This window comes from Equus caballus, chromosome 6 (genome assembly GCF_041296265.1).
Source record: "Equus caballus isolate H_3958 breed thoroughbred chromosome 6, TB-T2T, whole genome shotgun sequence".
Classification (NCBI taxonomy): domain Eukaryota; kingdom Metazoa; phylum Chordata; class Mammalia; order Perissodactyla; family Equidae; genus Equus; species Equus caballus.
Genome location: NC_091689.1, coordinates 71,281,460 through 71,308,647, shown reverse-complemented (window position 1 = coordinate 71,308,647; position 27,188 = coordinate 71,281,460). Strand labels below are relative to the sequence as shown.

The 27,188-nt window shown below is 40.1% G+C and overlaps 1 long non-coding RNA gene across 1 annotated transcript in view; it reads left to right on the top strand.

Annotated features, from left to right (window-relative positions):
• The first annotated feature begins 880 nt into the window (after positions 1 to 880).
• The window catches only part of LOC138924910 (uncharacterized), a 36,402-nt gene continuing 10,094 nt past the window's right edge, over positions 881 to 27,188 (top strand). Inside the window, exon 1 of the long non-coding RNA XR_011440256.1 lies at positions 881 to 1,078. This is a non-coding gene — a long non-coding RNA (uncharacterized lncRNA). The remainder of the gene's footprint in view (positions 1,079 to 27,188) is intronic.

Genomic DNA, 27,188 nt, shown 5'->3' with positions numbered 1-27,188 from the left:
GAGCGGTTAAGTTTGCGCGTTCTGCTGCGGCGGCCCAGGGTTTCGCTGGTTCGGATACTGGACGAGGACATGGCACCGCTCATCAGGCCATGCTGAGGCGGCATCCCACATGCCACAACTAGAAGGACCCACAACTATGTACATGGGGGGACTTGGGGAGAAAAAGCAGGGGAGGGGGGGCGGAAAAAAGATTGGCAACAATTGTTAGCTCAGGTGCCAATCTTTAAAAAAAGACCCCCCACAAATTAAAAAAAAAAAAGAATTTTGGGAAATGTAGTGCAGCTAGCCAGGTTGACACATGACAAAGCCACTACATGTGGTTTGAGATTTAAATACTTCCTTTAAACATTTAGAGATTAAAAAAAAAATGTAAAATGCCTCAATTTACCTCAAGCTTCTTGCAATTGATCTTTTATTATGTGGTTTAAAAATCAGCCATTAGAACTATTAATAATACAAATTGGCAAAGGACATAAACTTTGCCAAACAAAATATTGCCTCCTAAAAATAACGATCAATAAACCATATGGTAATATAAATTGCATGTATATGCTTTGTTATTTTTATTAGACAGTATAATATAATGACCCAAGATCTGTGAAATCTGACAGGTGGAGTTTGAACTCTGGCTCTGTAAGCTGCTTCTTGAGTGAACTTAACTTCCATTTCCTCCTCTGCAAAATGAAGATGATCATATCTATCTCCTAGGATTGCTAGGAGGTTAGTTGAGATAATGTATGCAAAGCTCTTGGTGAAGTGCCTGGGATACAGTAATTGCTCAATAAATTAGAACTATAATAATTGTTATTAACAGTAGAATGTTCATCATTATTTTGTAAATATTTTTCTGCTTTACTTAGAAAACAGTGATTGACAGCTTTGACCCTATTTTGTTCAAATGAAATTCCTGACAGCACTCTGCCAAAAGGTGAATACAGAGATACTAAGATGCATTTTGATACCTTACTGATTTTTCAAGTCTGTGAATGTTAAATCCGCCGTGCTGAAATGAGCTTTCTGCTCTCCCTCACAGCTGATTTCTTTCGAATCCAGTGGACAGCACAAAGGCAAGCACCTGGTAAGCAGTGAAGCAGGTGGAAACTCCTGTGTTCAAACAGAAGGCTGCTGTTTGCCACCACACACTTTTCTGGTCCTTGTCACCCCTGTGCAAAGCTGCTTTATTTGTAGATGGTCGAAAGCCTGAAGCCAAATAATAAGCAAATGCAATTAGGGGAAACGGATGAAATTTCCTTACGTGAGACTTACTTTTCTTTACTCCCCAGGCTGCAGAATTGTAATTGTTTGTAGAAGGAAGTAATAAGAGCAAGGAAAATTTTTCTGGCTTTATACTATAAAATGAGTGAAAGAGGCAATTTGTAATCCACAGTGGGTTTATTTCATCTGCCTGGCGAAGAAATGTTGTGCTTGTATGGCATGGTAAGCCATGAGGATGAACTTGCATCCCTCTCCTTTCTGTCAAGAGCATCGTTTCTAGGAAAGCCATTCTACTCTAGGGAAACAAATCTAAAATTTGGTTAGGATCAAAATAGACTTAGTGAAACTTATTCTTACATTAAGACGTTCTAAGAGCTTGGAGCTGTCCATTATAATGATGGAGAGAATTTTATCCCTTATCTTCTCAGCAATTCTCATCAGGCATTCCTAAAGAAAGATTTAAAAATATAGGATGACTTCAATGGGGTTTAAGAGGTGTGGAAGTTATTAGTCTTGGAATCAGAAGATCTAAGCTTGAGCTGCTGTTTTGCCCCTGCTGTTTTTCAACCTAGTACTATTCCCTTATGATCTTGGACCACAGAGTCCTCCACAATGAAATAGGAATGAGAACATTTGTTCTGTTTATCACATGGTATTGCTAGGAAGATTAAATAATGTAATAAAATGTTACCCAGGTAGGTACCACCATGTATGGAGAGACAGTAGCGGCAGTACGTAGTCTACTCTTCAACTAACAATGGTTTAGTCTCTACCGCTAAACTAACAACTGAAAAAACAGACCACTAAGGAGCTGGAATATGCCTCGAAGTAAATTCAAATATTTACTTTGAAGTGTATTGTTATGTCTTATGTCAGCATGTGCTGCGTGTGGCTAATGGATTTAAGGCTTTTTATTTAATGTTATTAAATGCATATAGTGTTATCTATAATAATTATATGTTACTTATAGAGACTTCATATTTCATATATAGCTTCATCTTTCAGGCCCTAGATGCCTAGAGAATTCTGGATGACCATATGGTAGAGTGGCTGCTGTGATGCTCTCAGGGTAGTATGAGGACTGTTTCTTGACATGTCAGAACATACAGTACAGGGAAGCTGGTACACATATAATTTCAGTTACTGTGGAACAATAAAAAAATATATTTCTTTATTTCCTTAGATGTTTCCGTATTGCTTCCTACCGTTCAGCGTGCTTTTGCTTTTTTCATTTTTATTTGAGTCTTGCCACCAGTCTGAGCTCCATGCTTTCGCTGGCCCTGGTCCATAGTCCTTCAAGCACATCTTGTTCTCAGCCCTCATATCCTGGCTGCCTCCTTCTCCAGTTTCTCCACTGTCTTTTAGGGGAGGTGTTTGCTGTGCTGTTCACAAGGTGGAAATAAAACATTCACCACTTATTAAAAAGTGAGAATGAAAGAAAATGGATTTAAAAGATAGCAGAGAGACTAAGATTAAATGTAGCTGCAGAAGACTCCCTTGGCTAAGGGCTGGAAGGTTCAGCCGCTTAGGCGTTCGGTGTGCCCTGAAGGCAAGACAAGCTCTGTGTCTGGAGGTGGAGTTACGATGAATAGACATGGTCCCTTCTCCCCAAGAGCTCACAGTGTAGTGTAGGAATTCTCAAACCTCGCTCTGCATCAACCACCCAGAGGCCTTTTAAAATACAGGTGTCTAGGTTCCACCCTCAGGAATTCTGATTGGATTATGCTGGCTGAATTAATCTAGGGTGGGCCCTGGATGGGGCATGTATTTTCAAAAGCTCTCCATGATTTTAATCTTCAGTCATATTTGAGAATCATGATTCTAATCAGTTCTCATTTTCTTCTTTTTGTGCTACCAAAGCGGAAAAATCACGAAATCTCCTTTTTGACTCAGTGCCTCCATCTGTAAAACATGGATGATATCATTGGCTCCTTATTCACTCATGTCATAAATAAACATTTATGGAATTCATATTCTGCGTTAGACATTATAATAAGATCAAGGAGAGAGATGAGTCACCGTATCTACTGTAAAGAGATGTAGGGAAGAAAAAGAAAACTTTAAACCTGCAGACCTGAACAGCTTTTGACACTAACTTTCTGTACACAGCCGACAGAAACTCTCTACAAATTGATTGATGAAATCGGTTCCTGCACCTGAGCAGCTGAAAGCCTCTGGCAACAATCACGTGGTTGTGCTGACAAGTGTCCCTTATTTAATTTCCAAGCACACTACTCTGTCTGGCAACCCTACTAAATGTCCTAGACTAGTGTATTTACAATCCCACTCACAGAGACTATTATTTCACACCCTCTCTTCTAAAACCTCCAACACCACTTCTACTCGACTTTCAGCTGTTGATGTGACTTATTATTTTACAGACAAACAGAAGCCAAAAAAATAGAAGCAATTAAAAAAGAAACGCATTGTTTTCCAAGTATCGAATCTATCCATTTACCTGCATACATGCCCATCTGTTTTGTTTTTCTCCTTGTTAAGGTTGTTCCTGCTCATATCTAAGTGCAACAATTCTTCCTGTGCTCTAAGTCCACCTGCGCACTCAGATGCGGAAGCACGTCTGTCAGTTGTCTGCACGGCCAGCTGCACCATCAATTTATCCCTCTCTGCCAGGTCCTTCCCATCAACAAACCTGCATTAATAGCACCTACCTGAACAGAACAAAACAAGAATATCCTCCGAGGAACCCACGTCCTCCTCCAGCAATTCCCCCATCTCTCCGCTCCTCTACTCTGTGGGACTTTTTGGAAGTGTCTGTATGGGCTGTCTTTACTTCCCCACATCCCATTTTTCCACCACATTGTAGTCAGGCTATTGTCCCCACCACTTTCTGTAACTTCTTCTCAAAGTCACAAGATATAGTCATCAAGTCTCTGTTCTCATCTAAGTCAGCCTCTAGAAGGTATTTGACATGGGTGGCTGCTTCTAGAAACATCCTCTTCTCTTTCCTTGGTGTCTCTGCCACCACATTGTCCTAGCTGTCCTGCTACGTAACTAATTGCTTGCTTTCCGTCCCCTTTGCTGATGTCTTTAAATGTGGAGTCTCCCAGAGGTTAGAGCTAGGCTCTCCTTTGGTCTCTAACTGAACTCTCCTTTGTCATATCTTCTGGTTCCATGACTTTAAATACATCTATTAAGGGAAAATCTCCCAGTGTGTACATCCACCTTTCTTATGCCTGGTGCTCTCTCGCCACAAAGCTGCTCTGGCTCCTTCTTTAGTCTTTCCCATCTCAATTAATAGAATTAATTGTTCCTGTCCTTCAACTCCAAAGCTAAATGCCACCCTCAATTCCTTTGTTTTCTTCATCCTACCATATCAAGTCCATTAGAAAGTTCTGTTAACAATGTCTCCAAAACGTATTCCAGTCTGACTCTTTCAGAGTCACCGCATGACTTCCTTGTTCAAGCCACTCTCATCTCCACCTGGACAATGCACTAGCCTCCTAATTGGTTTCATGATGACCATCTTTGCTTTCTTCTGGAGTTGTCAGAGTGATTTATAAAAAGCATAAATTTGAGTATATTACTCACTTTAATGGCTTCAATTGAAATTTGAATATAAAACATCTCCTTTCAAACAAATCAACTTTAAAAATGACATTTTTGAGAACAATTAACGAAATCTGGATGAGCATTTGAGGGTAATAAGGGATTGTGGTTAATTTTGTTAGGTGTGGTAATGGTATTTTGGTCATGTAAGAGATTGCCCTTATTTTTAGAGACACATTTAGGGGTGAAATGACATGATTTCTGGCATTTTCTTTAAAAATGCTATAGCACCTCATCCCCCCAAAAAAGAAAGAAAAGAAGAAAAAAAGATAGATAAATATTTATGACAAAATGATAATTGTTGCTTCCGGTTACGTGAAAGTTTATTATAGTATCCTCTCTACTTTTGTATACGCTTGACAAAATAATGTAAAGTTGAAAAACAAGACAACTAAAAAGTTTCCAGTTCCTCGTTATGGACATATGTGATTGGATGTCTGCTGCTTCTCTTGCATTCCACTTTCCCTTTTGTTTGCCATAGTTTAGTCGCGCTTGCCATCTTTTCCTCAGCATGTCAAACCTCTGCACCCTCTGCTCCCTCTGCCCTGTGCATGCTACACGGCTGACTTATTCAAGTCTGACTGCCAGAAAGGATTTGCCTAGTATTCCTCTGGCCCCCACCACAATACATTTTATTTTTCAAAATCATGCTATGTTGTTTATTTACATCTTTATTGTTAGTTTTCTTCTACTGGAATTTAGGCTCCCTGAGGCAGAGAACTTGGGTCTAAAACAGTGCATAGTGGGTACTTAATAAATAGTTGTAAATGAATAAAGTGGATATTACTATTTAATCCATTTTAAAAATGATGAAACTAAGGCTAGAAAAAGTTACATAATTTTCTTAATGTCCGCAGATATTAAGAGGCCGAACTGAGATGTGAACTCAAGTTTTCCTGATTTGGGAGCCTTTAGACCTCTATTATATTACTTCCTGGTGGAATGGATTAAGGGGAGGGGGCTGGGGGAGAATAATCACCTACTCACAAAACTGAAAGAATTGCCTTTACAGGTATATGCTTTATAAAGAAATTCCATGGCTTTTTTTTCTTAACCCCCCAGAAGATGTATATTTTAGCTGTAGGTCCCTCAAGATGGCTTGATGAGTGGTGCTAGGTCTAAGCCCACCATCCGAACCAATGAAACTCTGGGCTGCCTAAGCGAGCTGGCCCCTCCATGGTTTTAATTAGATTCTCAAAGGAGTTCTTGAGTCCCAAGATCTTCATCATTGTTTCTTTGGTTGCTACTAGGGGTGACTTAAGGTTACATGCTCAACAAAGTAAGGGGGGTTTAAACTGCTTGCAACTAAAGCATTACGTTATCTAGTCTTGCAGACCCACCCTGTGAACATGTAACTAACTGTTTTGGATTTAATACTTTTTTTATAGTCCGTCAATGTGTCTATAAGCCTCCATATTGCTCTCTGAAATTTCAGCTGTGTCGATGGGGCTATAATAGCAGAAATGTGCTGAAAAGAAAACCAGTTGAATGTTTAAGACAGTATGATATTCCTTTACTTTATACGTGGGATGCCTGCCACAGCATGGCTTGCCAAGCAGTGCCCAGTCTGCACCCGGGATCCAAACTGGCGAACCCCAGGTCGCCTAAGTGGAACATGCTCACTTAACTGCTGTGCTACCAGGCTGGCCCGTGAAAAGTATTTTCTTGTAGAAATTTCAGTTGTTTCATTATGAGTGCAATTAAGCATCCTAAACGAACAGTTAGCCACTGATGATTAAGTAGCTAGGCACTAAGGTTTTTTCCTTTTTGCAATTACTGATTATAGCTTTAGTTGTTTAATGCACCCATTGTTAACTGTGCTGCTTAAGCAATATGCTGTCTGACTCCCACTAGGCTCCTAGAGATAACATCCCCCTGGAGCCTGGCTCACCATGGTGATGGGTGGGTGAGCTGTTTTTCAGGAATTAGATCCCCTTGTTCACTTCAGGCCAGTTGAGACCACCAACTCATCAATGGGGCCCATGTAGATATCTGATAAGCAACATTTTGACGTCAAGAGGCTGAAATCGCCACCTCAGATCATGCTAAAGCCGCCATTTTGTGAGCATGCGTCCTATGAAGAGGCGTGGAGTCTGACTACGCTTGCACAGATCATCAATGACCTCACCTCTCCTCACCTCCAATCACCAACCTCCACATTTCGGACCATCTTGCCCTCCTACTCTGTAAACATCCCTGAGTCCCTATGTTCAGGGACGACTCCTGCTCTGGCTCCCTTACATGCCTGCCTTGTGATTAAAACCCCCTCTCTGCTGCAATCTCATCATCTCAGTGCTTGGCTTTCAGGGTGGTGGGCAAAAACGAACCTGGTGTGTAACACATCTTTTTTATAGTCTTTCTTCGCTACTTCTATTTCTTTGCGAAAAATCAGTTTACATTGTTTGTCATTTTCCTATTGGTGAGTTTCTCTTTTTTATTATTGATTTGTAAAACATTAATTCTCTTCTGAGTGTGATTCCAAATATGTTTCTAGGCTCTTTTTCTTCTAACCTGTGTAGGGGAGGAAGACATTTCCTCTTCCCAAATGTGGGTTCGTCTGGCTGGAGAATGAATTAAATTCACATGAGACAGAATAGGAAGAGAAAATTAAACAAAGCTTTATGAGGAACCATGGCCCGGGGCCTTTCTTCCCGAAGGAAGAAAGGGCACCGAAGAAGTGGGGTGCACAGAGTGGTTATATACCCCCAAACAGGGTGTTTCACATATGATTGAAATGTCCCTCCCACAATAGTCACAAGATTGCCCTGTCGGCACAGTGCTTGATGGACACAGCTGGTAGTGGTCTGCTATCTCGGTGGGCGTAGCAGGAGGCAAGTCGATTGTCTGGAGCTGGGCGTCACAGGTGAGCGCAGCAATCAGTTCCTAGCCTGAGGAAAGATGCTTAATCCTTAAAGAAATGCCAACGTTGGGAGGGGTAGGGAAGTTAGTTACAGGAGGTTACCAGACAAGCACAATAAAATGCAGATTTAAATCCTTGCCTTTGGTATTGATTAAGAGTTTTTAGGGAGAAGGTCATCTCCTTTCTCCTTCCTGGTACAGAGAGGGAGGCACCTTTTACAGATAGAGATTTACCTTACAAATGTAAATGTGTCCTAAGGAAGGGCAAGTTCCATTCCTCAGAGCCTCCTTCCCTGTCCCAGTTTATCAAAAGCAATCAGCCTCAAATAATCCTGATGCCAAAGAGACATATCTTGGGGTGGCCAATTTCAGGTCCCTACACCTGTTTATTGTGTCTTTTGCTAGACAGTTTTAAACCTTTATGTAGCCAATGTATTCTTTTTTCTTTGTAGTTTCTGCCTTTGGTGTCGTGTTTCAAAAGGCCTTTCTTACATTTCTAAAAATAGATTTCTATATATTATTAGAGAATTTTTAAGTTTTTTTAAGCATTTAAATCATGAATCTGTCTGCTTTAGTTTTATGTATGATGTCAGATAAGAATTCCATTCCTGGGCCACTCAAATTCACATCCTTCTCAAATGCAAAATACATATATTCCATCTCAATAGTCCTCAAAAATCTTAACTCATTCTGGCATCACCTTTAAAGTCTAAAGTCCAAAGTCTCTTCTGAATATCATCTAAATCAGGCATAGGTGAGAGTCAAGGTATGACTCATCCAGAGGCAAATTTCCTCTCCAGCTGTTAACCTGTGAAACCACGCAAGTTATATGCTTCCAAAATATGATGGTGGGACAGGCATGGGAAGGACATTCCCATTCCAAAAGTGAAAATAAGAAGGAAGAAGTGATGGGTCCCAAATGATTCCAAAACCCAACAAGACAAATCCCTTTGGATCTTAAGGCAGGAGAATAATATTCTCTGGTTAGATGCTCTGCCATCTAGGCTTACTGCAATGGCAGTCTCACCCCCACTGCTCCGTGGGTGGCCCTGTCCTTTTGGCTCAGTGTGGCACTGCCTACACAGCTCTCTGTGGTGCACCCCACCACCGAGTGTCTTCTGCCAGGGCCTCACCCACACTTCTGCTCTCTGCAGGAGGCTTCACCACAGGGCTCTGCTAGGCAGCTGTCCTGCTCTTTGAAACCAAGGAGGAGGCAGCCTTGCACCCCAGGGCTGTGTACTTTGGGCCTGTGGTGAGAGTGGCAGCAGTGATGATCTCTGAAGTGCCTTTGGGTCCTTCTGCCCTTTTCTTGAAGGATAGCACAGTTAGCAGCTGAATAGCTCTGTGGTCCTGTCTTGTAGAATCCAAGAAGTCTGCCAGCCTTTCTTCATTTCATCCTGCTTTCTTCATCTACTTTAGTTCAAACTGTCAGCGTCTTTGCTAATATAATCCCATCTCTATTCCAGGCCTCTGCTGAAATGGCTGATTAAATTCATGAGTCACACCCATAATCTCTTTATCAAATGGTTGCTCAGCCACATCCCTGGTCTTCTCTTCAAAAAAAGCTTTCTCACTTTTTGCAACAGAGACAGGCTGAGAATTTTCCAGATATCCAAGTTCTGATTCCTTTTTGCTTAGCAATTTCTCCTTTAATTCATCTCTCTCTTTTAGAATTTTACCATAAGTAGTCAGGAGGAACCAAGCCATTCCTTCAATAGCTTTGCTTAGAAATCTCCTCAGCTGAATGTCCAATTTTATCACTTACAAGTTCTACCTTCCACAAACCACTAGAATGCAGTTCACTCAAGCTCTTTGCCACTTTATAAGAAAGATTGCCTTTTCTCCATTGTCCAACAACATGTGCCTCATTTCTGTCTGAGATCTCATCAGAATGGCCTTTACCATCCATATTTCTACCAATATGCTGTTCATAATTACTCACATATGCTCTAAGAAGATAGAGACTTTCTCTCCAGCTCTCCTCTTTTCTTTTTGAGCTCTCACCAGAATCACATTTACTAGTCTCTCCACGACAGTCTTGGCTTTTTCTAGCAAGCACCTGAAGACTCTTCCAGCCTCTACCCATTACACAGTTCCAAAGCCACGCCCACATTTTTAGGTGTTTGTTACAGCAGCACCCCACTTCTTGGTATCAATTACTGTATTAGTCTTCCCAGGTTGCGGTAACAAAATACCATAGACTGTGTGGCTTAACAACAAAAACTTATTTCTCACAGTTCTGGAGGCTGGGAAGTCAAAGATCAAGGTGCTGGCTAATTTGGTTTCTGATGAGGACTCTCTTCCTGGGTTGCAAATGGTCACCTTCTCTCTGTGTCCTCACATAGCAGAGAGAAAGTGAGGGCAAGCTCTCTGGTTTCTGCTTATAAGGGCGCTAATTCCACCACGAGGGACCTAATTACCTCCCAAAGGCCCCATCTCCAAATCCCATCACACTGGGGGTTAGGGCTTCAATATATGAATGTTTGGACAGTCACAATTCAGTCCATAGAAGGACTATAACTTATTTTTTTCCAAATGGGTAGATAATAAACCAAATATCAGCTATTGAAAAATTTAGTATTTCTGTACTACTTTGAATACCATTTTTATCATATGGTTAATTTCCACATAGACATCTATCTGTTTCGTATTTCTCAGTTTTGTTGGGTTGCTATGTTTTTCGTTCCTGTATCTGGTGTTATCTTACTTAGTATGAACTTAGAGTATGTTTATTTAGGCTGTTTATTTTTCTAAAATTCATAAAATTCAAAATTCATTTTCTCAAATTTGTACCATTTACCTGGGCTTCCAGGTGAAATACAGAATCAAGTTGCAAAACATTCCATTGGAAGTTGGGTTGGAATTGCTTTGAATTTATATGTGAGTTTGGAGCAACTTGAGATCTACATAACATTGAGTCTTCCTATACACAAACATTCTATAGCTCTCAATTTATGTCTTCTTTTCTATTCTTCATGAACTTTCTATAGTTTTCATTATATTATTTTTATGGCTCTTGCTGACTCTACAAATATATTACAGTTTTGTTTCCATTATAAATGTAATTTTTATATTTGCTAATCCCTATATTTGTATTGATATAGATTTATGTGTGAAGAATAGCTAAAATTATAAAAGAACAATAAAACACTATGATTTCGTGAACAATTTCATGATTGGAAGATCAGTGGACAGGAATGTGGGACTTTATTCCCATTCTACTAGAAACTTGTTATATACTTTTGCTATGTACTTGGTTAAGTTATTTAATTTCCCTGATTCTTAATTTTTCTTTGTATGACTCAAAATGCAAAATAAGGCCCATCTATGGAGATTTCTTTATCATATTAGGGGATTTGCATTATTTAGTTTGACTTCCTTTCCATGGTTGGCCTGGTCTCCAGGAAGTTCGGTGTTTCCAGACCATACCAACCCCAAAACAGCAGGATGGTGGATCCAGATGTGTACAGGATTTAAGAACATTCTTGACTATGATGGGATCTGGATTATAAATCCTAATTTATTATTTAAAAAAGAACTTTCCCTGGTGAAAAAGTGAAGTGTTCGTCTACTTGTCATTTTTCAGCTCTATAATAAGCCAAAGAAAGTGAAAAAAAACTTCTTTCCCTGTTTCCTTATCGTCTCTGCTTCAACTCCTCTAATGCACCACTGGAGAGAAGAACTACTTCCTCCAAGACTGGTGGCATCTTGTCTGCCTCTGAGTCATTGCTTCTTCTTACTCTGGATGATGCATATTTACGCTTTCATTATTATTCATGCCTACTCTGTGTGCGGCAGTGGGGAGGCAACAGTTGAGGAGATAGGCTGACAAACAAGTTATTGTGTGGCCATGGCAGAGCAAGCACCGGATGCAATGGATACACAGATGAAGGGCATTGAACTCAGATCAAGTGAACTCAAGTGTGAGGAAGTCCAGGAAAGCTTACCAATAGAGGTGATGGCTAAGATGAGCACTGGCCAACGAATGGGAGTTAGCTAAGGGAAGGAGGGTGTGGGTGTGGGTGGAAGTATTTCAGGCAGTGGGAAGAGCACGGGCAAGAGAGCAGAGGAGAGAGACCCTAAGGTGGTACTGATGTAGTGCTATTGGGACATTAGCAAGTTGCATGCCTAATAGGTGCCACTCCACCAGAGAGATGCTTGTGAACAGAATCATGTGGCCAGAAGACTGAAGACTAGACAACTCCTGCTACTCAGCAGAGGAGATTTTTCTCTACATGCAGCATAGTTGGTTGTTTCTGTGTCTTTGCTCATGCTCTCCTTCCTGTTTCCCTCATTTCTACATTTTCAAATTCTATAAGCCAATCATCACGCGGCCTCTGTATCAACTTCTTCATGAAGCCTTGATGAGTACTCTCACTAGAAGTCATTCTTCTTTTCTCTTATTTCAACAAACACCTATTTCTCGAGTACTTACTCCAAGTCAGGAGGCATTGGAGATACACTTAGAAAAATTCTTGCCTTCATGGAGCTGACATTTTTTTGGGAGATATAGACAATGAACAAGGTAAATAAGTAAAATGTATAGTATATTGGGTCATAGTAACTATTAAAGAGAAAACTTAATCGGCAAAGAGGGGGTCTTAGTCCATTTGGGCTGCTATAGTAAAATACCACAGACTGGGTAGCTTATAAAGAACAGAATTTGTTTCTCACAGTTCTGAAGGCTGGAAGTCCAAGATCAAGATGCCTGCATAGCTGGGTGAAGGCTCTCCTCTGGGTTGCGGACTTCTCGTTGTATCCTCACGTGGTTGGAAGAGGCTTTAGAGCTCTGTGGGATCTCTTTCATAAGAGCACTACTCCCATTCAGGAGGCCTCCCCCCCATGACCTAATCACCTCCCCAAGGCCCTACCTCCTAGGACCAACGCCTTTAGGGGTGTGGATTTCAACATATGGATTTGCGGGGGACATGAACATTCAGACCATAGCAATGGGGTAGGAAACTTGGGAACTTAAAAAAACCTGGAGTTTAAATAGAGTGGTCAGGGAAGGTGATAACTGATAACAAAGGGGAGAGGCTGAGCTCTGGGGATGAAAGGGAAGAGCAATCAGCCAAGGGAACAGCAAGTGCAACAGCCCTGAAGGAGAACATGTCTAGTGTTTTCCAGCCAGTGTGGCCGGATCACAGTAATCGGGAGACAATCAAAGAGGAAAAAGTCAGAGGGATGTTGAGGCAGTATCACAAATGGCATCATGGACCAATTGTAAGGTCTTTGGCTTTTACCCTGAGTAAGATGGGAGAACAATGGATCCTTTTAAAAGGATCATTTTCTAGGAAGACTATAGGAAGGCAAAAGGCAGTATGAAAGCAGAGATGGATCCAGGTTTTAGGAAGCTTTATAAAATTTGGGCAGCTGTCTTTAAGAATAATAATAAAAAATTACAAATAGAATTTTAGGTATAAAAGTATGAAGAGGTCATGCAAAAAAGGGACCATGAAATTATGTTTCCTTAGCTTCCAGATAAATCTACCTCTGGGTCCATGTGGAAAAGAGACCAGTTAAAAAGTATTGTGACAATCCAGGCAAGAGACAATGGTAGCATAGGACAGTGGGAATGCAGTGAACGAGACACGGTCAGATTATGCATATATTTTGAAGGTATACTTGACAGGACTGGTCGACAGATTAGTTGTGAATTCTAAGAAAAAAATTAATGTTAGATCCAAGTTCTCTAAGCAATGTTCATTCCTTCTCTGTTTTGTTGAGTTGCTTCAACCACATTTAAAATACTATGAGCTAAGTTATTTATTTACCAACGCCGTCAAATGCTATAAACAGTTGGCTAGGCTTTACCAGATCACGTAACCGAAGTCTTTGTGACTTGTAATTTTGGCTCTTGGGTCTTTCTGGATTCCATTCATACTTTCTTACATATTTCATGTAAAAAAAAAAGAAGAATGATTTGTTTCCACAACCAATGGAAGATTGGAATTGCCATTCACAGAGCAGGAATGGGTGGTATCTATTTCCGTTCTGTGATATTTATATATTTGTGAAACTGTCACCGACTAATTACCCTGAGGAACTCAAGGGAGGTTTCGGAAGCATTTAACTTCCTCCAAACTGTATTTCTTTTTGTTATGTTAAGAGATGCGCTCACCAACCACTCTGAACCAGACCGGTCCCACCACAAGAGCAGCACCCACAAGAGCCAAGAGATGCCAACTGAGCCTGCGCAAGCAAACTCCCACCTCTCTCTTTTGAATATTCATTTGCCATCATAAATAAAAAGCCCCTGCTTTCCTGTGCTGGGGGACAGCCACGACTTTGGAAATGATTCCACGTGGCCTCCTATTTGCTGCAAACAAGCTCTAGTTTGTGTACAACTACTTCTGGTGGAGAGTCTGATTTTAACTCACCAGGAAGCGAACGCACTTTGGTTCAGTAACAAAACGGCTGCTAATTTGTCAGTATATATTCCGTGAAACTGGAGGCACCATCTTGTTTAGTGCTATGCCTCACAGAGCTCCTAGCTCATCATCTCACACATTTGGATACTCAAAATATGTCTGTTGAATGAACGAATTATTTTTATGTGCTCTGTTTCCCTGATGGAAAGTAAGCAAACTACGCTTGTTATTACACATTGAGTTCCTATTTTATGTAGGGATACGAATGAAGCAGCCAATTTCAAACAGGCCAGCAGCCAGGATGTGAAGAGAATAATCTGAACTACCAGCCCTATGTGCCTACTAAGTACACTGAAAGTGCCAAATGATTTTGAAACATTTTTATGGCCCCTGGAGAAAAGTCTTTTTAATGACATCAGTTTGTCTTAGGAAAATATTCGTTTCCTTTCATAGCTCACCAATCTAGAAATTATCCAGAAAAATCAGAACATGTATACGTAGCTACTGCACTCCCATGGTGGGAAGGCCTTGGAATGTCTGGGAGCTCCGTCCTCACTTGCCTGGGAAGGATGCAGAGGTTCCTTTCCTTGGCTATCTCATAAGGAAGCAGGGAGCTGTATTTGCTGGTATGGTGTGGCAGTTGACTCTTAGATGACCAAGTTCTTCTCTTTGGCTATAAGATCTGTTCAACTTATAATTTTCACAGTTTTTGCTATTCCCGTAATTAATCTTGTACAATTGAAAATGCTATGAGATGGAAAAGTTGTGAAGATTTAATTGAGAAATAGAGTTTTGCAGTCAGACTAAGAGAGGTGTATCCTTGACTGCAGACTTTGAGTGATTATAGTGCTTCGTTTACATTTCCTTTGAAATGACAGCCATGCACATGTGCAGTGATTCAGTTCCCAGTGAAACCAGAACAAAAGGGAAAAACAAAACTGAAATCAAATCTACTTTGGAGACCTGCTAAACCCTAAAGTCTCATGCATCTTCCTTGAATTCTCAAGATACTGACCTCCCTCCACATGTTACTTGCTAGACAGAAGAAATGGCATGCAAAAGTCACTCCCTTCTCTCTTTGTTGTGTGAAATCTCTAGATGAGAATATCAAGTAGGCAGCAAGATGTATAAATCTGGAGAGAAGCGATCTGGGCTGGAGATGAAAAATTGGGAATCATATGCATAAAATTGATGTTTAAACCCACAGGATGGATGAGTCAATGTGTTATGAATGACAGAGCATAAAAAATGAACTTGACAAATGGGCCCTCCAACCCTGAGCCCTGAGTGGACCCACACCCCAACATTTAGGCTTTGGACAGAAGATAAGATTCAGCTACCAAAACCAAATGGAAGTAATTGAACAGGGGCGAGGAAAGGCAGGAATGAGTAATGTCTTGTGTCCCAACTGAAGAGACTGTTTTAAGAAGGATGACGTGGTCAATTCCATCAGATGCTGCCAAAAAGCCAAGTAAGATGAATGCCGAATGTGCCCAGGGTTCAACAACATGGAGATTGGCAATACCGAAAATACTAGTTTCAGTGGCGTAGTGAGAATGGATATCAAACTAATCTCAGTTAAAGGTGAAAGGGAGGGGCCAGCCTGATGGCACAGCGGTTAAATTCGCACGTTCTGCTTTGGTGGCCCTGGGTTCGCAGATTCGGATCCCAGGTGCCGACATGGCACCGCTTGGCACGCCATGCTGTCATAGGCGTCCCACATACAAAGTGGAGGAAGATGGGCGTGGATGTTAGCTCAGGGCCAGTCTTCCTCAGCAAAAAGAAAAGGATTGGCAGCAGATGTTAGCTCAGGGCTAATCTTCCTCAAAAAAAAAAAGTGAAAGGGAGATGAGGAAGCAGAGCCAGAGGTGGAAACAGATCTTTGGCAGGTTTGGCTCTGAAAAGGAGTCCAAAAATGGGGCTGTAGCTGAGAATAATGTGAGTACAGAAGGATGCTGTTTTACTGTCTTTGTTTTTTATGAGAGATACTAGATACTTTGTTTGCTGTTAGGAACGAGCCAGTAGACTAGACAAGATGGTAGTGCAAAAGAAGGAAGAGGTAACCCAAGGACTGAAGTCACTGAGAAGAGAGGCTAGGATGTTATTAACTGTGAAGGGATGGAGCTTTAAAAGATCAGGAACACCTTACTGTTGCTGGAGGAGGAGGAAGAACCTGCATACAGATACACATGGACTTATAGTTGGGTGGTGGGAGGCTAAAAATCTCCCCATTAGAAAAGCTTCCATTTTAAAGATTTGTGCATTGGTGGAAGTGATAGGGGAAATGGGATTGAATTTGGGGAGTGAGTAGAAAGTTTGAAGAGAGAGGAGAAGATATAGCACAGTCATATCAGAGCATGGCTAAGCGAATTTGTGACAGAAGCATGGTGGGATTCCTAGGACGTATTGAGAATTCATTTGTGGTTCGCACTCTTGAAGCCAAGGATGAGGAAGAATAGAGAGAAGGAAAAGGTCAGGGAGTCAATGGAATCACACACAGTAATTCCGGCAACAAGATGCCTGTGACCCATCGTGCCCGGTGGTATGGAAGCGCTGGCCCAGCAAGGCAGCTCGCTGGAGGACAAGCAAGGACACAAGGAATGAGCACAGGCTATAGTGTCACACTAGCTCCAAATCCTAGCCTAACCCCTTTCTAGTCCTGTGAATCTTCCTTGACTGTAAAATGGGGATATGAACACAAAATTTGCACTGAGCCTAAAGCCTGAAGACCTGATGCAGCCTCAGATGAATATTCTTATTCCCGGTGCTATTTTTAACCATTATTCAATTTCTTTTTATCTCTTTTACAATTCAACAATCTAAGGTTTTACCATTTTGTGTAATCTCTTTGATTGGTAACTGTTTCTGATTGTATATAGTTCGGCTTTTGAGATAATTAGGAGTTACATGCTGGTTAAAGTACAGGAGTCCTACAATTACCCACTGCATTCCAGTGGGTAATTATCTACATTTGTTACATTTTTTTTTTTCTTAGTGGCTGAGCAGGCTGGCTCTATTATGATATAGTTAGTGCTTAAAATGTTCTCTCAGGAGTGAAGGAGTACGATGACACTGTTGCCTTCATTTACAGGGCGTCAGAAAATTATTACACAATGTCTAGATTCCAGTGTCATTGTTTTACATGTACTACAAATGGCTTGAACATGAGCTAAGTAGGTAGTTACATTTAAGCCATAACTGTTGGCCAAGGTAAGGTGATTCAGCTGTGCTTTATATATTAAAAAAACATTAAAAGTTTCATTAGACTTATTCTCAAGTGTGCAGATTTGGAAATTAAATGTCAAGAGTCTCTATCTCTCTTTAGAAATACATTATTTTCGAAATAGTAACAGGTTGGGAAAAAAGTTTATGGTAGAAACAAAAATGCTTTAAATGGACGTGATTTTCTTCCCTACCCCCTTTCCAGGGAGATAAAGCCTTTTAGTATTTATGATCTTATGTATCTTCAATATATCATGACAGCTTTAAGTGATATTAACATCTCAATTTTGAAGATCTAAAAGAGAGGCAAACTTTTCAAGGCAGTAGGATCCAGATTAGAACTAGATTTCCTTGTGTATGAGACTCCTCCCATCTTTGCCATCATGTTGGACAAAATGCATTTTTTTTTATTGAGTTATTGATAGGTTACAATCTTGTGAAATTTCAATTGTACATTAATGTTTGTCAGTCATGTTGTAGGTGCACCACTTCACCCTTTGTGCCCACCCCCCACCCCACCTTTCCCCTGGTAGCCACTAAACTGTTCTTAGTCCATAATTTTAAATTCCTCATATGAGTGGAGTCATACACAGATTATCTTTCTCTCGCTGGCTTATTTCACTTAACGTAATTCTCTCAAGGTCCATCCATGTTATTGCAAATGGAATGATTTTGTTCTGTTTTGCAGCAGAGTAGTAGTCCATTGTATATATGTACCACATCTTCTTTATCCATTCGTCTGTTGCTGGACACTTAGGTTGCTTCCACGTCTTGGCTATTGTAAATAATGCTGCAATAAACATTGGGGTGCATAGGACTTTTGGGATTGCTGACTTCAAGCTCTTTGGATAAATACCCAGTAGTGGGATGGCTGGATAGTATGGTAATTCTATTTTTAATTTTTTGAGGAATCTCCATACTGTTTTCCATAGTGGCTGCACCAGTTTGCATTCCCACCAGCAGTGTATGAGGGTTCCTTTTTCTCCACAACCTCTCCAACATTTGTTGCTATTAGTTTTAGATATTTTTGTCATTCTAACGGGTGTAAGGTGATATCTTAGTGTAGTTATGATTTGCATTTCCCTGATGATCAGCGATGATGAGCATCTTTTCATGTGCCTATTGGCCATCAGTATATCTTCTTTGGAGAAATGTCTGTTCATGTCTCCAGCCCATTTTTTGATTGGGTTGTTTGATGTTTTGTTGTTGAGTTGTGAGGGTTCTTTATATATTATGGATATTAAGCCTTTGTCAGATATATGACTTGCAAATATTTTTTCCCAGTTAGTGGGTTGTTTTTTTGTTTCAATCCTGCTTTCATTTGCCTTGAAGAAGCTCTTTAATCTGATGAAGTCCCATTTGTTTATTCTTTCTATTGTTTCCCTTCTCTGAGAAGGCATGGTGTCCGAAAAGGTCCTTTTAATACTGATGTCAAAGAGTGTACTGCCTACATTTTCTTCCAGAAGCCTTATGGTTTCAGGTCTCACCTTTAGGTCTTTAATCCATTTTGAGTTTATTTTGGTGAATGGTGAAAAAGAATGGTCAATTTTCATTCTTTTACATGTGGCTTTCCAGTTTTCCCAGCACCATTTGTTGAAAAGGCTTTCTTTTCTCCATTGTATGCCCTCAGCTCCTTTGTCAAAGATAAGCTGTCCATAGATGTGTGGTTTTATTTCTGGGCTTTCGATTCTGTTCCATTGATCTGTGCACCTGTTTTTGTACCAGTACCATGCTGTTTTGATTACTGTAGCTTTGTAGTATGTTTTGAAGTCAGGGATTGTGATGCCTCCCATTTTGTTCTTTTTTCTCAGGATTGCTTTAGAAATTCGGGGTCTTTTGTTGCCCCATATGAATTTTAGGATTCTTTGTTCTAATTCTGTAAAGAATGTCATTGGGATTCTGATTGGGATGGCGTTGAATCTGTAGATTGCTTTAGGTAGAATGGACATTTTAACTATGTTTATTCTTCCAATCCATGTACATGGAATGTCTTTCCATCTCCTTATGTCGTCATCCAATTCTCTCAGAAAGGCCTTATAATTTTCATTATATAGGTCCTTCACTTCCTTAGTTAAATTTACCCCAAGGTATTTTATTCTTTTTGTTGCGATTGTGAATGGTATTGTATTCTTGAGTTCTTTTTCTGTTGGTTCATTACTGGAGTATAGAAATGCTACTGATTTATGCAAATTGATTTTATACCCTGCAACTTTGCTGTAGTTGTTGATTACTTCTAACAGTTTTCCAACGGATTCTTTGGGGTTTTCTATATATAAGATCATGTCGTCTGCAACAGCGAGAGTTTCACTTCTTCCCTCCCTATTTGGATTCCTTTTATTCCTTTTTCTTGCCTGTTGCTCTGGCCAGGACCTCCAGTACTATGTTAAATAAGAGTGGTGATAGAGGGCATCCTTGTCTCGTTCCTGTTTTCAGGGGGATGGCGTTCAGTTTTTGCCCATTGAGTATGATGTTGGCTATGGGTTTGTCATATATGGCCTTTATTATGTTGAGGTAGTTTCCTTCTATGTCCATTTTGTTCAGAGTTTTTATCATAAATGGCTGTTGGATCTTGTCAAATGCCTTCTCTGCATCTATTGAGATGATCATGTGGTTTTTATTCCTCAGTTTGTTGATGTGGTGTATCACGTTGATTGATTTGTGGATGTTGAACCATCCCTGTGTCCCTGGTATGAATCCCACCTGATCCTGATGTATGATTCTTTTGATGAATTGCTGAATTCTGGTTGCCAAAATTTTGTTTAGAATTTTTGCATCTATGTTCATCAGTGATATTGGCCTGTAGTTCTCTTTTTTTGTGGTGTCCTTGTCAGGTTTTGGGATCAGCGTGAGGTTGGCCTCATAGAATGTGTTAGGAAGTGTTCCATCTTCCCTAATTTTTTGGAATAGCTTGAAAAGGATAGGTATTAAATCCTCTCTGAAAGTTTGGTAGAATTCCCCAGGAAAGCCATCTGGTCCTGGGGTTTTATTCTTTGGGATGTTTTTGATTGCTGTTTCAATCTCTTTCCTTGTGATTGGTCTGTGCAAATTGTCTGTCTCTTCTTGAGTGAGCTTTGGGAGATTGTAGGAGTCCAAGAATTTATCCATTTCCTCTAGGTTATCCATTCTGTTGGCATATAGTTTTTGTAGTATTCTCTTATAATCTGTTGTATTTCTGCAGAGGCTGTTGTTATTTCTCCTCACTCATTTCTGATTTTGTTTATTTGAGCTTTCTCCCTTTTTTTCTTTGTAAGTCTGGCTAGTGGTTTGTCAATTTTATTTATCTTCTCAAAAAAACAACTCTTTGTCTCATTAATCCTTTCTACTGCCTTTTTCGTTTCAATAGTATTTATTTCTGCTCTGATTTTTATTATTTCTCTCCTTCTGCTGATTTTGGGCTTCATTTGTTCTTTTTTCTCTAGTTCAGTTAGGTGTGCTTTAAGGTTGCTTATTTGGGATTTTTCTTGTTTATTAAGATGTGCCTGTATTGCGATGAATTTTCCTCTTAATACAGCTTTTGCTGTATCCCGTATGAGTTGGTATGGCATGCTATCATTTTCATTTGTTTCCAGGTATTTTTTTATTTCTTCTTTAATTTCTTCAATGATCCATTGCTTGTTCAGTAGTGTGTTGTTTAGTCTCCACATCTTTGTGCCTTTCTCAGCTTTTTTCTTGTAATTAATTTCTAGCCTTATAGCACTATGATCTGAGAAGATGCTTGTTATTATTTCAATTTTTTTAAATTGGTAGAGGCTTGCCTTGTTTCCCAACATATGGTCTATCCTAGAGAATGTTCCATGTGCACTTGAGAAGAATGTGTATTCAGCTCTTTCAGGATGCAGTGATCTATATATGTCTATTAAGTCCAATTGTTTTAGTTTTTCATTCAGCTCCACTATTTCCTTGTTGATTTTCTGTCTGGATGATCTGTCCATTGATGTGAGTGGGGTGTTGAGGTCCCCTACTATTATTGTGTTGTTTTAACATCTTCCTTTTGGTCTGTTAATAGTTGCTTTATGAATCTTGGTGCTCCTGTGTTGGGCGCACAGATATTTATAAGCGTTATTTCTTCTTGATGAAGTGTCCCTTTGATTATTATATATTGTCCCTCTGTGTCTCTCTTTACCTGTCTTATTTTGAAACCTACTTGGTCTGATATGAGAATTGCAACACCTGCCTTTTTTTCCTTGCTATTTGCTTGAAGTATTGTCCTCCACCCCTTCACCCTGAGTCTGTGTTTGTCCTTGGGGTTGAGGTGTGTTTCCTGGAGGCAACAAATTGTTGGATCGTTTTCTTTAATCCATTTTGCCACTCTGTGTCTTTTTATTTGAGAGTTCAATCCATTCACATTGAGAGTGATTATTGATGCATGTGGACTTAATGCTGTCAATCTGTTGCTCATTATCTTGTTTTCCTGCGTTTCTTTTCCTGTGTGCTTTATCCTACCCATTTAATACTGCAATTTCTTATGCTGGGTTTCTTAGATTTTTCCTTATTTATGATTTGTGACTCTGTTCTGTACTTTATTTTAGTGTCTACCTTGAAGTTTGTATTTAGAATCTCGTGTATAATATAGTCTATTCTCCGGTGGTCTCTTACTTACTTGACCAATACTGATTTAGACCCTTTGCTCTTCCCCTCCTAAATAATTATTTTCATTTTTTATTCCAACTCGTCTTATTAATTTGTAGTTAGAGTGCTAAGATCATCCTTGTTTTGGTAGTTTCCTTACCTTTACCCTAATGCTATAATTGAATATTTGCTATCCTGTTCTGGTTCTATCCATCGGTCTCCCTAGTCTGTGGCTTGTGTCCCCTTTCTCCCTTTTTTCTTTTTTAAAGTATGAGAGCCTTCTTGAGGATTTCTTGTAATGGAGGGCTTTTAGTTACAAATTCCCTTAACTTTTGTTTGTCTGGAAAAGATTTAATTTCTCCCTCATATCTGAAGGAAATTCTTGCTGTATAGAGTATTCTTGGCTGAAGGTTTTTATCCTTTAAAGCTTTGAATATATCACTCCATTCTCTCCTAGCTTGTAGGGTTTCTGTAGAAAAATCTGCTGACAGTCTGATAGGGGCTCCTTTATAGGTTATTCTCTTTTTTTTCTTACTTCCCTGAGTATTCTCTCCTTATCATTCCTATTTGCCAACTTTACTACTATGTGCCTTGCAGTAGGTCTTTTTACATTGACAAATCTAGGAGATCTAAAACCCTCCTCTACACACATTTCTCTGTTGATCCCTAGATTTGGGAAGTTCTCTTCAATAATTTCATTAAACACACTTTCTGCTCCATTTTCCTTTTCCATATTCTCGGGAATTCCTATGATCCTTATGTTCTTACTCCTCATTGAATCCATTATCTCTAGGAGATTTTCCTCATTTTTTTAAATTCTTAGTTCTCTTTCTTCCTCTTTCTGGCACCATTCAGCCTGTCTGTCCTCGATTATGCTAATTTTCTCCTCTATGTTGTCTACATGGGCATTCAGGGAATCCGTATTCTGTTTTATCTGGTCCATTGTGTTTTTCATCTCAAGTAATTCTGTTTGATTCTTCTTTATGATTTCAATCTCTTTTGTGAAGTAACTCCAGAACTCGGCTTGTTTCTCTATCTTTCTCTCTACCTCATTGAGTTTTTTGATTATAGCTGCTCTGAACTCATTATCACTTTGTTTACCTAATTCCAAGTCCTCAGGACTTAATTCTGTGTTTTTATTGTTTTCCTTCTGGTGTGGGGCTTTTATAAATTGCTGGATGGTAGAGGAGCGGTTTTTTCTCATGGTGGTAGATTTCAGTTGCAGTTACAGCCTGTCACCACTAGATGGGGGGTCGAGAGCGGCGTGTTAGCTCTCCGCCTTGGGGCAAGATGGCTGGGCCCACTGGCTTCGCTGGGGGGGAGGGGCTGTTACTCCCACCGCCGGTCTGGGTTCAGATCAGTTCTGTTCTCTGGTCTCCCAAGGCCCTTGATTGATAGGGTCCCCGCGGACGGAAGCTTTCCCCCCATCAGCGGGTCTCCACTGAATCAGCGGCAGGAGTCCTGAATGATCCCCCAGTCGCGCGGCCCCTCCTCCGCTCCTTCCCGACCCGCGCCGCAGGGATCGCAGACTCTAGGGGAGGGAGCAATGTTCTCTCCTACCGTTCCAGCGTCTCCAAAGGTGTAAGCAAAGTTTATGATCTCTGCCTTCTTGGTATTGTAGGTCTCTAACGAGCTGGCATTATTTTTGTTCTCTGAAATTCAGTTCTTCCAATCTTTTGTTGTATTTTGGAGGGGAGAGAATCCCGGGTCAGCTCACCCCGCCATTTTTCTGTAACTCCCAAAATGCATTTTAAAAGTCATAAAAGCTAAAATTAATGATTCCAAAGGGAAAAGCCAAGAAACTACAGAGAAGTAAGGGTAGGGCAGCTCACAGAGGGGCTCCTTACAAAGGAACCCATTAAAGCTGCTGTAGAAGGAGCTGCCTTTGCGTACACTTGTTTTAAGTCAAGCCTTTGTGATGCATACTGGATAAGTTTTGAGAGAGATGATTTGACTTTGAGAGTCTCTGAATCAATGCATGAAGGAGATATGGAGATGAGAGAAGGTGGGAATGCCAGCGCTCTTGTTCAAAAATTAGGAACATCTTCACGGCTCACGCTTTCCCAGCAGGACCACTGTTGGAGGCATTATCACCTGTAGACAAACAGCCCCTTTAACACTTCCACTGCAAGGCTCAGAGTGGGGCTGTTGAAAGAGCAGTGTTTGACCAGGTGTCGCAACTCTTGCCTCAGTGCTGTGTGAGTGCCCAATGCTACATGGCTTTCAGCATGTGACACACTCTTTTTACCCTGGTCTTTTAACTGTCTCCCCTTTCCCACATTGCAGATTTTTACACTCATACTATGTTGGAGAACTATTAAGAATATATGATAAGAAAGATCTTCAAATTTAAGACCTTGTGTTTTAGTAGGATGCTATTAGTGTGATTAAGATCACAAAGAATATGATGTAGTCACGTGTGATCACATCCACATCTAATTCACTTATTCCAGGTGTTTAACATGGTGACAGAGTCAGGGAGTGGGGAATTATCATGAAGAGTAGCTGAATCTCAGCTTCAAAAAGTACAGTACTGGGAGACTAGACATATACCAAGAAACAGTAAAATGTAAGGCAATAGGATTAAGTACCAGAGGGAATAGTACATTTTTCACATTTAGCAAGTTATTTTAAAAGAAGTTGTACTGAATGCAAAGATATTTCTTTTCACTTCAGATGAATGCTTCCCAGCTCAGAGAGATGGCAACTATATGTTCCCTCTCAAGTCTCCTATAATTGGTACTACCCTATTAGGAACACTTAGAACTCTTGCTATGTGGATTAGTTTTCTATTACTGCCAAAACAAATTACCACAAATTTAGTGGCTGAAAAACCACACAAGTTTATTACCTTATAGTTTTGTAGGTTAGAAATCTGATGCAGGGCTCACTGGGTTAAAACTCAAGGTCTTGGCAGAGCAGCATTCCCTTCTCCTTTCCAGCTTCCAGATGCTTACCCACGTTCCTTGGCTCATAGCCCCCTTCCTTCATCTTCAAAGCCAGCAATGCTGCGTCTGTCTCTGACTCTTCTTCCATCTCCGCATCCTTCTGAACACAGCTAGGAAAGGTTCTTCCCTTTTAAGGATCATGTCATTAGATTGGACCCACCTGCATAATCCAAGCTACTCTTCCTATCTCAAGCCCCTTAACCTCAATCACATCTGAAAAGTCTCTTTTGACAAGTAGGGTAATGTATTCACAGGATTAGGATTTGGACAATTTGGGGGACCATTACTCTGCCTACCACTTCATGACCCTAATCTTTATTAGTATCTAGGCTTCTTTTGCTAATATTCAGATTCAGGTGACTTTTTCCTGACTTTGGTACCAAATTGTGCACAAACCTTTTCTCAACCAAATTATTACGTTTCTTGAACTTGATCATTTTCGCAAAATTCCTCCTCGATCTTTTCCTGCTAAGCCTGATAACTTTCTTACTCATCAAACACTCTGGATTTCATAAGACTCCATCCTAATGTAAATCATGGCTATGCAAGAAGTATTATATTACTTTATTTCCTTTCAAATAAATCAGATATGTTTCTCACCTCCCCTCTCAACCTTCGCAGGTGGAAAAATCTTCCTCAGTCGCTACTAGGGCACTCTTCTCTCTGCTGTCAGTGTCATGGAAAGATCCTAATGGTCTTAGACAAAGAAAGACTATTTGAGGAAGACATTTTAGTCTTTGGTTTCTGCTGAGATGCAAGCCCAATGGTCCGAGCCCAATGTTGGCCTGAAGTCTGGTCCTTCTGTGTTTCTCTGCACGCATGTGGGCGATCTTGGCAGAGCTTGGGAACCTTGGATTCTGCAGATCTAGGTAGCTCTCTGAGGTGCTCCACATACTCAGGTCCCTTCAAATGTCCTTTCTCTCGTCTCTAGGGTACCATTAGAGCACGGAACAAAAGAGAGCACCCAATCTACGCAATCTCTGTGCCTTTCCTAGTACTTTAAAAATTAGGACCTCCTAATATGCAAACACCTCTTTCTCTTACCCCTGCATGTAGTTTCCTTAAAAAGAAAGGAAATACATTTCTGCAGGCGAGACTTGGGGATAAATTTGTCTGCTGAGAACTACTGCCTTTCAGAAAGACTTCATAAACATCTGTTGAAATAAAAGCAACATCTTGAAATGCTGGGGAGAAAAATGTTGCTAGAATGAAACACAAGTTAATGACTTGATCAATGATTCCTCCATGCTATTTGTTACTTGCTGTTACAGATGTCTGTCATTCCAGGGCTGAGTTTATTAGTTCTTCAGCTAAATATGCACAGCAGCTTCACCCCACATTGCAATAAATGCCTTGAGATTAGACTCCATAATTTTAGGCTAAACAAATAAACATAGAGTCCTAGTAGATTGAGACTAGACTTAAGGGTCTAAATTGTACAAGAAGAATATGTAAAATAGGGAATATTTTTATTTTATATGAACTAATAACCATTAGTAGTAATATTTAATACCAATATTAGTAAGAATGTTTACTATTCATCATACAATAATTAAAATATTAAGTAAGAATAATGTGACAGACTATTATTTATACTTATTAATTTATTTAATTCTCACAACGTACCAATGAAGTAAGAATTACTGTTAATTTAAAAGTCTGTTAAACACCTCTATTGTGTCACACAGTGTTCTAAGGTTTGGTAACAATCTTAGAACAATGGGATAAGGAAAAGGTTTTGCTCTCAGAAAGCTTATAAAAAAAATTACTATTCCCATCTTCCAGATAAAGAAACTGAGGCTCAGAATAGTGAAGTACCTTACTCAAAGTCACAGGGTTGTAAATGGCAGTGCCAGGATTGGAGGCTGGGTCTATCTGATTCCAGCTCTGGGCTCTTTTATCACCATGCTTTGCTGCTTATAGTGAAAATGCACACATCAGGAAATTTCTCTCTAGAGGTCCAAGCTAGGCAGGACTGTCTCATAATAGGCAGAGTCTAGGTTTGAAGCTGGCCGTAGAAACCAAGCTTTCATCTCTGATTGGAGTTTGACAGAATTCAATGCAAGCAGGCAGACAGGTACACACAACCTTTCAGAAATGCTCATTTTTATAATCTCTTGTCAGTTTGAAAACCTCTTAAATTCAGTGCCACTTTACTCAAATAATGCATAAGATTATAAAGCAGGACAAAAAAGCAAGTCCTTTTCATACTTCCCTTTGCATTACAGTAACTGTTGTTGAGTTAGCATGCCGTATAGCCCAAGACATGGGGAAAAATAATTTTTCAATTCAAGGCAAAATTTTCTTCAAACTTAAATAAAATGATAAAAGTTGCTACATTAAAAAAACCCTTCTTTTTTCAAGTGCTTTGAAGTGTCTATCCTTAGAGAGTATATCTTTTAAGAACCATTCTGAGTTATTCTCCTTTTTAAATTTT